This window comes from Canis lupus, chromosome 3, assembly GCF_048164855.1.
Source record: "Canis lupus baileyi chromosome 3, mCanLup2.hap1, whole genome shotgun sequence".
In the NCBI taxonomy this organism is placed as follows: Eukaryota; Metazoa; Chordata; class Mammalia; order Carnivora; family Canidae; genus Canis; species Canis lupus.
In genome coordinates this window covers 34365523-34377068 of record NC_132840.1, presented here as the reverse complement: position 1 = coordinate 34377068, position 11546 = coordinate 34365523, and the positions used below count along the sequence as shown (strand labels likewise).

General features: G+C 53.9%; 1 long non-coding RNA gene across 1 annotated transcript; it reads right to left on the bottom strand.

The window, feature by feature from the left end:
- Positions 1–6408: 6408 nt before the first annotated feature.
- LOC140624687 (uncharacterized) lies at positions 6409–10546 on the bottom strand. Its single transcript, XR_012024139.1, has 3 exons — positions 10289–10546; positions 9320–9506; positions 6409–8232 (listed from the first exon to the last, which is right to left on the bottom strand). It is a non-coding gene; the product is annotated as an uncharacterized lncRNA (long non-coding RNA).
- Positions 10547–11546: the final 1000 nt, after the last annotated feature.

The following is an 11546-nucleotide window of genomic DNA, read 5'->3' as shown; positions in this document are numbered from 1 at the left end:
TTTCCACATGTGTTAAAGAACATCTTTTTGTGCCCAGGAAAGTCAAGGAGATGCAGATGCCATAGGCACTTGGGATTTGGGGAGGTGGTGCCAAGATGCAGCATGAACCCCAGAACCCCCTCTAAGCATGACCTGTTGTGTGACCTTGGGCAAGGGCTTCAGTTTTCCCACAAATCAAATCATGTGGAGGAGGGGAACCTGATTGAAGATCAAAGATCCTTCTCACTCTCTGGTTCTAAGATGTAGGTCCAATTGGACCTCAGGGCTATTTTCCCTTGTTGTCTTTTGGGATGGAGCCCCTGCCCCCATGCAGCCATCATGCCTATATCCTACCCCCAGTTCTAATTGTGGGCCAAGGTCCAAAAACACAAATTACCTTTAGACCATAAAGGTCCCCAAATTACGGACATGCCCAAGCTGCAACAGACAGGGTCTCACATACATGCAGCAAGATCCTAGGGTCAGACACCACCCAGGCTGAAAGATCACCTGGCCCAGCAAGCTCGGGATGCACATAAGCCCTCTGCAACATCCCAGGCTAGTGCCTGTCCAGCTCCTGCTTGAATGCCATGTATGACCGGCAGCTCACGCCACTTCTGAACTCCAGCACACTATAACCTAACCACTTACTGCTCCTGTCCAATGAGACATCCTGCTAACTTCTCAAAGCCAGCAGGCACCAGGATTGGAATCTTGATGCTGTCCTCAACAGACCTGCTCCTCCTCCCCTTCCTCCTGCATCTCCTGGCTCAGAAAACTGGCACCACAAGCTAAAAACCTGGGACTTCTTGATTTACCCCCTCCCCCACCACCCATCAGTCTCTGAGTCCCGACCTTCAATCTCTATCTCTTCGATTGGTCCCTGCCTCATCATTACTCATCTGTGCAATGGCGTCAGCTTCCTGGCTCAGTCTCCCTGCCTTCCAACTGGTCCCATCCAAATTATACTCCAAGCTACCTAGCAGAGGACTCTTTCTAAACCCTTAGCCTAAAAAAAAATAAAAATAAAAAAATAAACCCTTAGCCTGAATACAATACTCCTCTGCTTATAAATAAATGAGGACCTGAGTTGCCCATATGACCAAAATTCAAATTCCTTAGCACATTATTCAATGCCTTGCTTGATCTGGCTGCAGATACACATAGAGTCCCATTGCCCGCTTGTCTCAGCTGCTTTGCTTTACATGCAGCCATACCAAATTCTCTGAACATACTTTGTTCTTTCACGCCTGTGTCCTCCTCCAGGCTGTGCCCTCTACTGAGGACACCACTCTCAGCCTTGAAGAGATGAGAAGTAAAGGTCTCCTGCCCTAGGGGAACCCTGATCCTAGAGCTACCCTATCCACTATGGTAACCACCCACCACATGGCCTCACTGAGTACATGAGACGTGGCTGACCCTGGGATGCCTGGGTGGCTCAGCGGTTAAAGCTTCTGCTTTCAGCTCACAGCACAATCCTGGAGTCCTCACGGCGTGATCCTGGAGTCCTGGGATTGAGTCCCACATTGGGCTCTCTGCATGGAGCCTGCTTCTCCCTCTGCCTGTGTCCCTGCCTCTCTCTCTCCGTCTTTCATGAATAAATAAATAAAATCTTAAAAAAAAAAAAAAAAAAGAGAGAGAGAGAGAGAGAGAGATGTGGCTGATCCAAATTGAGATGTGCTGTAAAGTTCAAAATACACACCAGGCTTCAAAAAAGAAGAGGAAGACTATCTGTTAGCTTGTTAACAATTTGTTTATATCAATTACATGTTTATAGTATTTGGGATACATTGGGTTTAATACAGTATATTATTAAAAGTAATCCCATCTGGTTGTTTTGTTTTCAGTAAGCTCTACACCCAACATGGGGCTTGAACTCAGGATCCAGAGATCAAGAGTCATATGCTCTACCGACTGAGCCATCCAGGTGCCCTTATTTTTTATTTTTTAAAACATTCATGGCCTGCATGATATGTGGATGGGACAGTACCTCAAGGAGCAGAACCATGAAAACAAGGGGTTCTAAGGATACTGTGGCAGGAAGCACAGGGTGCTGGAGGCAGAGGGCCAGTGGGACACTTGGGCAGCACCTGCATCCGGCTGGTCCAGCTGGCCTGCTGTGACAAGTGCTGCTGGAAATCAGTGCAGAAAGGAAGGAGAAGCAAACATTCAGATCTCCACTCCCAGCCACTTTCTCTGGGAAGCCATCCCTGACCACCCTGTCCCCGGCCCCAGCCTGGGTTAGGTCTGCCCTGGGGCTCCCACAGCCCCTTCTGCTTCCCAGTTACACACTACAGATCAGTCTGCATCATCATTGCCTTTAACTGGTGTGACCATCTGCCCACCCTGTCCCCAAACGTGTGCCCGAGGGCAGTGTCTTGCCTCCCTCACAGTGTGTCCCAGGGCTTGGCGAGGGCACAGGAACGGGGGCGGGGGGAGGGGGTGGCACCCGGTGAATGTTTGTTGAAAGTTGAATGAATTCCTTCGTTCAACAAACAGTCACTGACCCTGAGTGACCTTTCCAACGACATCCTTCTCCGATCCCACACACCCTCAAGCATGCCTGCCAGCAAGGCTATGTGCCCATGCTCCAGCAGATAACAGCAACGGGGGCTGAGTCTCACTGGGCACTGCCATGGGCCGCGTGGTACTGAGGCAGGTTCCTCTCATTGCCAGCTCTCCATAATCCCGCGTGAGATGACCTCCGTGTGCACCCATTTGTGCACAGATGCGGAGCTTGAGGCCTGGAGGGGTGAAGCACTTGCCCAAGGCCCAAGGTCACACAGTAGGTCTGGAAGGAGCTGAGTTTCACAAAGCTGCCCTCCAATTCCCAGGCCTTTGGCCTAAGTCAGGACCCGCCCAGGCTGATCCTGGGACTGAGTTGACCACTGTGCATTCTCTCCTCTTCCTTGTCCCTCTCCTTCTGTCTCCAGCCTATGAGAGAGCTAAGTTTAACTCAGACCCCAGCAGCAGGGAGGGCCCCCACTCCACACCCTGCGCAAGGGCAGGGCCTCCCCCCAAATGCTACAGAGGGCTTGAGCACCCCGCCCCCAGCTGGGGAAGGGAGGAGGCCGGGAAAGAGAAACCCACCGGGGCCTCTGGGGCACAGCCCTCGAGGAGCCCCGGTGTTTGGTTTCAATTAGGAGGACAAATTCCAGGAAGCCAGGCCAGTGCTGAGGGGGGTGGGGGTGTGCAGAGCAGGGCTCAGAAAGAGGAGGCTCCTGGAATCTGGCCTCGGGAAGAGGCTCCCGGAGGGCTGAGGGGCCCACAGGGGAAGAAGCCTGGCCTGCAGGGCCCAGCATGAGCCCCAGTTCACAGTTCCCCACTCACAGTGTGTGCTCTCAGGGTGGGGGAGAATGTGGGCCAGGCGCCTGGCCCCCAGTAGGCTCTCCATCTCTCAGTAAACAGGGACCAGAATTGCTTCTGTTGGTGCTCACATTGTTCTATAAATTCCAGCTCTGGGGGTGGGAGCAGTGACTGGCAATTGACAGTGCAACCTACTGCATATGGAGCCGGGCGGGGGGTGGGGGGGCAAGATGACCAAAGCAGAGAGCTCACACACAGTCCAGGAGCAGACAGGTACAAAGGGCTGCTGTGCTTCGATGTGGCCGAGGTGAGAGCAGCCAGAGCCGGGCCCAGGCCCCGGGAGGCTCTGAAGGGTGGGAGATCAGGAGGGAGGAAGACTCCTCTGCCCAGTTCCTGCCGGCCTCCCCAGCCCCCAACCCCATGCCCGACACATAGGAAGCACTCAGTAGTTATTTGTTGAAAGAATGGGTAATGAACTCTTTTGGGAAATTCTTCTGGCAAAGCTTCTTAGAAAAAGGGTGCATCTAAGCAGGGTTTTAGCAAGTGAATCAAAGCTGAGAGACCAAGGAAGGAAGAAAGGGCATTCCAAGCAAAGGGAACAGCTGATGCATCAATGAGGCAGCACAGAGCAAGTGGCAAAGTGTTCACTGATTCACTCATTCAACCAATATCGATGCCGTGTGCCTGTGAAGGTCCAGGCACTGTGCTCAGCAGATGGCTGTGGCTGGGCTGGAAGGGGAGGAGCTGGAGGGGGGAGCAGGGGTCAAGCCGTGGGGGCGATGGTGGGGGTGGGCTTGTGTCGCCTGCAGGGGAGTCAGGACTCTGCCCTGTAAGCTCTGGGAGCTCCTGAGGGGTTTCTGCCTTCTGGGAAGTCCTGGAGGCGATATAAGAGTGGCATGTGGGAGTAGAAGAGTCCTCCGCACAGATGAGGAACCTGAGGCTCAGAGCCCTGTTGGCCCGTGCTCAGGGACATCTAGATAGGCAATAGCGGAGCCGAGCCTCTTGTGTCACAGCCCAGGACTGGCTCTCCTACGCCAGCACTGGGCCTGGCTCCCCTTCAACTAGCCCCACCCTGGGGCAAGATCCTGGGTCCTTGGCCTCTGAGGCTACTTCCTTACTGAATGACCTTGAATATGTCTCCTCCTCTCTCCCCACCAAAGGGCTTCAACTGAGGCCGAGGATCTCGAAGCGTGTGTCGGGTACACTGGGTGGGATGGCGCCCAGACCTGGCCACACACAACATGGAACCTCAAGCTCATCTCAGGAAAGTCGTTTCTTCTGTTGAAGTCAAGGAGAAAAGGCCAGTGTGAAGCTAATATGTCTTTAACACCTAACACCGACTTAATCTCCCTCTCTAGCAAAGAGAGAGGCCTCCTAGCAAGCAAGAGTAGCTAAGCTAGAATTGCTTTGTTTTCATTGAATTTACTTTTAGATTTACTGTCTGTTTTTGGAAAGCCAAAACATTTAGAGTATAGATACAGTTTCCTTCGTTAAAGTTTTGTAAAAGTGAGTTAATTCAAAGAAAACCACTAAGTAGATTGAGGTAGGCAGATAACAGCAGACATCGTGGCAGAGGTACCGATGACTGGACATTAGGGAAATCCTGGGTGGGGCGCCTCTGGCTCTTGGGTCTAATATCAACCATTTTTTTAAGGAAACTGACCTAGGTTCTCAGTGCTGCTTTTCATCTTTTTATTTAAAGGTAAGAATTTGGGATCCCTGGGTGGTGCAGCGGTTTGGCGCCTGCCTTTGGCCCAGGGTGCGATCCTGGAGACCGGGGATCGAATCCCACGTCGGGCTCCTGGTGCATGGAGCCTGCTTCTCCCTCTGCCTGTGTCTCTGCCTCTCTCTCTCTATCTGTGACTATCATAAATAAATAAAAATTAAAAACAAATTTTTTTTTAAATTTAAAGGTAAGAATTTCACCCAGGCATTTCATGTTGGAATCAACTCTACTGAGCAAGGAATTTCCCTCATTGAACTTCAATAACAGCTGTAGCACCTTGGCCAGGTCCCCACCCCCCCATGAAGGTGGGGATAGGGAAGGAACCCTAAGCTGGTGTCGCCCATCTTAAGTCATTGTCACCTTCCTTCTCCTGATTCTGGGGGAGCTCTTGGAGGGAACTCTGGGACTCCCCCAACCCCAAAGTCAAGAGCAGCTGTCAGGAAGGTCCTTAGCAGAACGTCTGACCTTGGAGCCATTGGGGGTATTGGGCCAGTGAAGCCAAAGACCTGCGGGGGTGCTTCTTGTGTGGCACTCAAGACTCTTCAGTGGTATCCCCAATCTATCTTTGCACATGTCTCATCTAGCGGGCTGGTTCCCACCCTGGCTTCAAGCTCCCTTATCACCATTTCTGTGGAGCCCTTTGTCAACCTCTCCAATTCTCTGCCTCTAGTCTGAGCCAGGACCTCCTGTGGGATCCCAAATTCCTAGAATCCCAGCCCCAACCATCCTAAGTCATCATTGCCTGTGTGTGTGCCTGTCATCCCCAAGGATGGGAAGACTGTGTCTATTGTGCCTCTATATCCCAGCACCCAAAACAGGGGCTGTAGCTGGGGGATGCCTGGTGAAGCTTTGCTGCATTGAAGAGGGCACATTTCAGTGTCCATGTGGTGACCTCGGTTCCTTTCACAGAACTGCTCTTCCTCTGTTGAGTATCCTGTAGGAAAAGGTGCCTATGAAGAATAGTGAGAGGCAGGAGGAAAGGCCAACATCTTACACCAGGCAGATATGGATTCAAATCTTGTTTAGCTGTTCAAGTGATGTAGCTGAGCTGCAGCATTCCCACATGTTAAGGGGGATCCTAATCCCCACCACAGAGGCAGATAGGGGGTGATGAATAAATGAGAAAATGTGAGAAAAGCAACGTCCACAGCTCAGGTACACACTCCCCCGTTAAATCACAGAAGTGTTAGAACTGTGGAAAGTGCAGGAAGCCCAGATGCCCAGGAGTAAACAGAACTCATTCTGTCCAATGGAATGACACAGGGAAAGCCCTCTAGTTGAGGGGACAGATTTTGAGTTGGGCTTTGTTTTTTTGGTTTTTTGGGGGTTTTTTTTGGTTTTTTTTTTTTTTTTGAAAGATTTTATTTATTTATTCACGAGAGACGGGTGGGGGGGCGGCGGCAGAGACACAGGCAGAGGGAGAAGCAGGTTCCATGTCAGGATGTCAGGGAGCCCGACATGGAACTCGATCCTGGTTCTCCAGGATCACGCCCTGGGCTGAAGGCAGCACTAAACTGCTGAGCCACCCGGGCTGCCCTGAGTTGGGCTTTGAAGGATGATTAGGAGCTCCCCACAAATAGTTAGAGGACATTGAGATGAGAAGACTGAGGGTCCCTTAGGCAGAGGACTTCCAGCCTCTACATGGAGCTACAGCAAGAAAAATTTTAAGATTAAGGGAAAAGGACTTCTCTTCCCAAGTTTAGGGCAGAATTGTAATCCAGGATTTGACTAAAGGTGAGAAATGGCCTAAGAAGGGTCAAAGGCCTCTTCATTAGAAGTCAAGGGTCAAGTGGTTCATCCCTCTAGGGCTAAGCTAACTCATGTACTTTTGTCCATAAATCTGCTTCCTTTGTGCTAGAAGGGAGTTCACCTTGAGTGAGTAAGGGGGAAGGAGATCCTCCACCCCACCCTACCCTCCCATTTCCTGGGTTCCTAGCCAATAGGCCAGCGGAGGGCCAAGCAGCCCCCTTCCTTCCCTCTCCAAGAGGCTGACCGGCATCCTGCCCCGCTTCTTTATTTCTATCTGTAGCCTTGACTCAGGCAGAGATGCCAAATTGGGAAATAAGCCCCCTTTTGTGGGCTGGGGAGGGACAGGAGGCAGGGCCCATTTCCTAGGTCAGAACTCCTAGTCCTTGCCCTTCCTCCCCTAGCCCATGTTTTCTAAAACTAGACCTTGGGGAGAGCAGGAGGAGGGGGTGGAGGCAGAGAGTGTGGATGCTTCTGTGTGTGACTGAGTGTGGAGGCCTGTGTGGAGAGAGGGAGAGGGAGGGAGAGAGAACAGAGCCTGGGAGTGTGTGTGTGTGTGTGTGTGTGTGTGTAGAGAGAGAGGGTGACAGAGAGAGAGAGAGGGAAAGAGAACAGAGCTTGGAGTGTGTGTGTGGGGCTGTGCGACGGAGTGACTGTGTGCTAGGGAGACTGTGGTGTGTGTGTGTGTGTGTGTGTGGCACTCCAGCAGCAAGCTGTACCTTAAAGGCACAGACCCTGTCTCTGCCCTGCTCCTCTGTACTTCCACCCCTAGCCAGAACCACCCTCCACCAGCGTCAGCAGGGAACCAGGGCAGGGTCAGTCCCCAGTGACTTCTGCCAGAGGGAGGAAGCAAGGCCTGCCCTCCAGACAACCCCCTCCCTGGCTGGGGCTTGCAGCGCTCACAGAAGGGTCCTGCAGGAGGCAGGAGGAAGGACAGCAGGGCCTCCCAGAGAGAAGACTGGGGTCTGGGGAGGTGTGGAGGCCCAGCTCTGGGGCCATGCTGCCGGCTGGGGGCCCAGCTCATCATTTACAGCATTTACCACGGGTGGGTGGGGTGGGCCGAGGGAGGACACAACCTCCACACCTTGTCTGCAGGGCCAGGACAATGGCCCCAGCTGTGCAGCGGTGGGATGCAGGTCGCGAGGGCGTGAGTGGTGGTGGGAGCCCCACGGGGGTCTCTGCTGCACACGGGGAGCCCCTGTCTCAGGTGTGCGCTCCCGGGCAGCCTTCCTGTCATCTGGCCAGAGCGGGGGCGTTTGTCTTCTCCCGTTGGCAACCTGGGTTTTGGCTCCTGATGGGCGGAGCCCTGGGAAGCTAGGACCCGCTTTTTCATCCTGTAGCCTGCGACTGGCTGTGTGACCCTGAGCAGGTTCCTGGCCCTCTCTGGGCTTCCGCTGGCCGCTCTGGCCGTCCACCAGCTCTTGTAGCTCTGCCATTCCCCGCTTCTGGGTCCTTTGATGAGAACGTGCCTCCGTCTAAGAAGAGGATGAGAAATTACCCAAGCCTGAATCCTCCGGGCCTCTCCCAGAGCCATAAAAAGTACATGCGCTGAAGCGTGCATGAAAATGTCCTGGTCGGGCTCCGCCGCCCCACAGCCGGGGAAACTGAGGCCGGGAAGGAGAACGTGGAGGAGGTGGCCTACGGCCAGATGCGCAGGCAGGGAGTGCGAGCCGACTCGCCAAGGGGGCGGCGGGAGCCGGGAGGCAGGGAGGGGAGACCCCCGGGGCGCGCCCCTCCAGCGCCGGCCGCGGGCCCCTTCCGGCCCCTCCCCCCGCCTGCGCCCCGTCCCGCCACCTGCTCCCCCGCCCACCGGGGCGGGGCTGCCGCCCCCCGTCCCCATGGCAACGCGCGCCCCGGCCGCCCGGCCTCCCCGTGGCGGTGCAGCCCATCTGGCCCCGAGCCCGCCCCAGCTGGGCCGCCCGACGCCCGGGTCGCCGGGGGCCCTCGCGGCCCCGCAGCGCCCTGAGACTAGGGCGGGAGCGCCTGGCGTCGGGCACGTACCCTGCCAGCACCTGGGCTAGCGCCTGGGCGCCCGGATGGGTCAGGAGCCACCCAGGACCGGCCACACACACCCCACCCCCGACGCTGCCGCCCCAATGTCCACCCACAGGACAGCGGGAGGCAGCATCCTAGGATTAGAGGCCAGCTTTGGGGGGGGGGCGGGCAGCCACTCTGGTTGCAAATCCCCAGGTAGTGTGATCTTGGGCCATTTACTTAACCTTTTACCCATCTGAAATTGGAGATGATCATAGGACCTGTCTCCTAGGGTGCTCGTGAAGGTTAAATGGGTCAATAAAGAAAAATACATGGAGTCAGCACTCAATAAATATCAGCTGTTGTTATGAGTGCAGGTGGCAGGTGCTGCAAGAGAGCCAGGGCAGCCAGAGCAGGGGTCCTAACCCGGTCTGGGAGCAGCAGGGGTGGCTTCCTGCAGGCCATGCTGGTGGAATCTGAGCAAGTAGCAGTTAGCCAGGAAATCCAGGGGAAAAGGGAACAGCAGCAGCAAAGACAGAGAGGTGAGGAATAAGCCTGGGGGGTGGGGAGGGGTGTAAGGAGACTTACAAAGCCCTTCAGTGTTCCTGGAGAGTACAGGAAAGCTTGGCTTTTAGTCAAAGGGCACTGAGACAGGAGCCACTGAAGAGTTTCAAACAGAGGCATGACTTGTCCCTTGCTTTCCTAGAGATCACTGTAGGTGCCATATATGCAGTGGCTTGGGAGAGCCAGTCGTCCTTCAGGGAGATGATGAGGCCTGAACAAAGAGAGCTGCAAAGTCAATGGAAGATGGGGACAGGTTCCTGGCTATGAAGGAAGTAGACCCAGCAGGTTGAAGAACAATGGACTGGAAGTAGCTGGAGAAGGCAGAGTTAAGGATGGACACAGACACTGGCTTGAGCACTGATGGTGTGGCAGGGCCAGGAGAGGGGCAGGTCTGGGAATGAGGGGTGCTGCTCAGCTTGAGAACACTTGAATTTGGAGCCAAGAGACCTGGAGGCCTGGGCTGGGGACGTCAACATAGAGACATCATACATGGATGGTCACAGACCCTGCCAGGGTCTGAGAGCACCCCAGAGTGAGCGGAGAGTGAGGGCCCGCACCAGACCAGAGAACAGGATTTATGCTTCATAATTGGATTCTAAGCTTTGTTTTCCTGGAACCAAGTAGAATTTGTCCAAATGACTTCTGACCCAAATTGAGTGCTGTTATCTCTGAGGTTTTGGCGTTTGGGAGGGTTCTTTGGAGTGAGGGAGAGGCAGGAGAGTACAAGGCTGATATCATATTGTGCTGACCCATCCCAGCTCTGTCGATTGCTAGCTGGAAGGTCTTAGGCAAATCTTCTTGCCATGCCTCAGTTTCCTCCCAGCTACCTACCTTACAATAACCCCGTAGGGTTTTTTTTTATTGTAAGAATTAAATGGGGGACACCCAGCTGGCTCAGTCAGTGGAACATGCAACTTTTTTGGGGGGGTGTGGGTTTGGGCTCTATACGTTGGGTGTAGAGGTTACCTAAAAATAGTCTTAAGGATCACCTACCTGGGTGGCTCAGTTGGTTAAGCATCTCCCTTTGGCTTGGTTCATGGTCCTGGCATCCTGGGACCCAGCCCTGTGTTGGGTTCCCTGCTCAGCAGGGAATCTGCTTCTCCCTCTCCCTCTGCCCCTCTCCCCTGTTCGTGCTCTTTCTTACTCTCTTTTTCTTAAATAAAATATTTTTTAAAAGACGAAATCTTAAAAAAAAACAAAAAGAATTAGATGGGGAATGGGATGCTGGGCACAAAGCTCCCTGCATGGTCTCTAGCCATCTTTATTAGATATGCTAATTCTAGAATCTTGGGGCACCCAGGTGACCCAGCGGTTAAACGTCTGCCTTCGGCCCAGGGTGTGATCCTGGAGACCTGAGATCAAGTCCCACGTCGGGCTTCCTGCATGGAGCCTGCTTCTCTGTCTGCCTGTGTCTCTGCCTCTCTCCCTGTGTCTCTCATGAATAAATAAAATCTAATAAATAAATAAATAAATAAATAAATAAATAAATAATTCTAGAATCTTCTCCAAAGTCCAAGAATATGAATTTCCATGGGTGGATCTGGGAATCCACAGGTAAAATTGGCCCATCATTGGATCAAAGTCTCCAACTACCATCCTGAGACTCCTCGGACACTGACCCTTCCTTGGGGTGGCCCACCAAATATGAGGATATCTGGAGCAAGAGTTCAAATGGCAGTCCCCTTGCCAGGTTCTTCGCTCTCTTCCCACCTGCTTCGTGCCTACTGGAGAAGTCTTTGTGTGCAGACCCCATGTCCAAGGTCTTTCCTTGTACATCCCTCAGGCCTCAGGCTGCAGCACAGCCCACTGGGAGAATAGATCCAGGTCTTGGAAGTGATCTCAGAGCCCTTTGGGCAGGGAATTCCAGATACCAGGCACCTGGATTATGATCTAGAATGATAAACTTGGGCTCTAGGTGGCATGTCCCCTTGGCCCCGGCCCTGTGTGTATCCCGCACCTGGGAGCAAGGAGGGACTGGAGGCAGGGATAGGGGAAGCTGAGATAACAGAGCCAGAGCAGAGGCCCGACTGCACTGGACTGCGGGCTTCCCCTGCCCGTTTCTATCAGCCTTTGCCACCAGGCCCTCTGGCCAGCCTACCGCTTCCCAGCAGCCGTGTCATGGAGCCTGCAGCCACTTGTCCATCTGCCTGCTCCCTGCCCGGCCAAGGTCACCCCAGACTTCGCTTTAGCCTCTGCTGGACCTGAGAAGTATGGGGTTCTGGGGCCTCCCACGCAGCTACCTCGCAGCCCA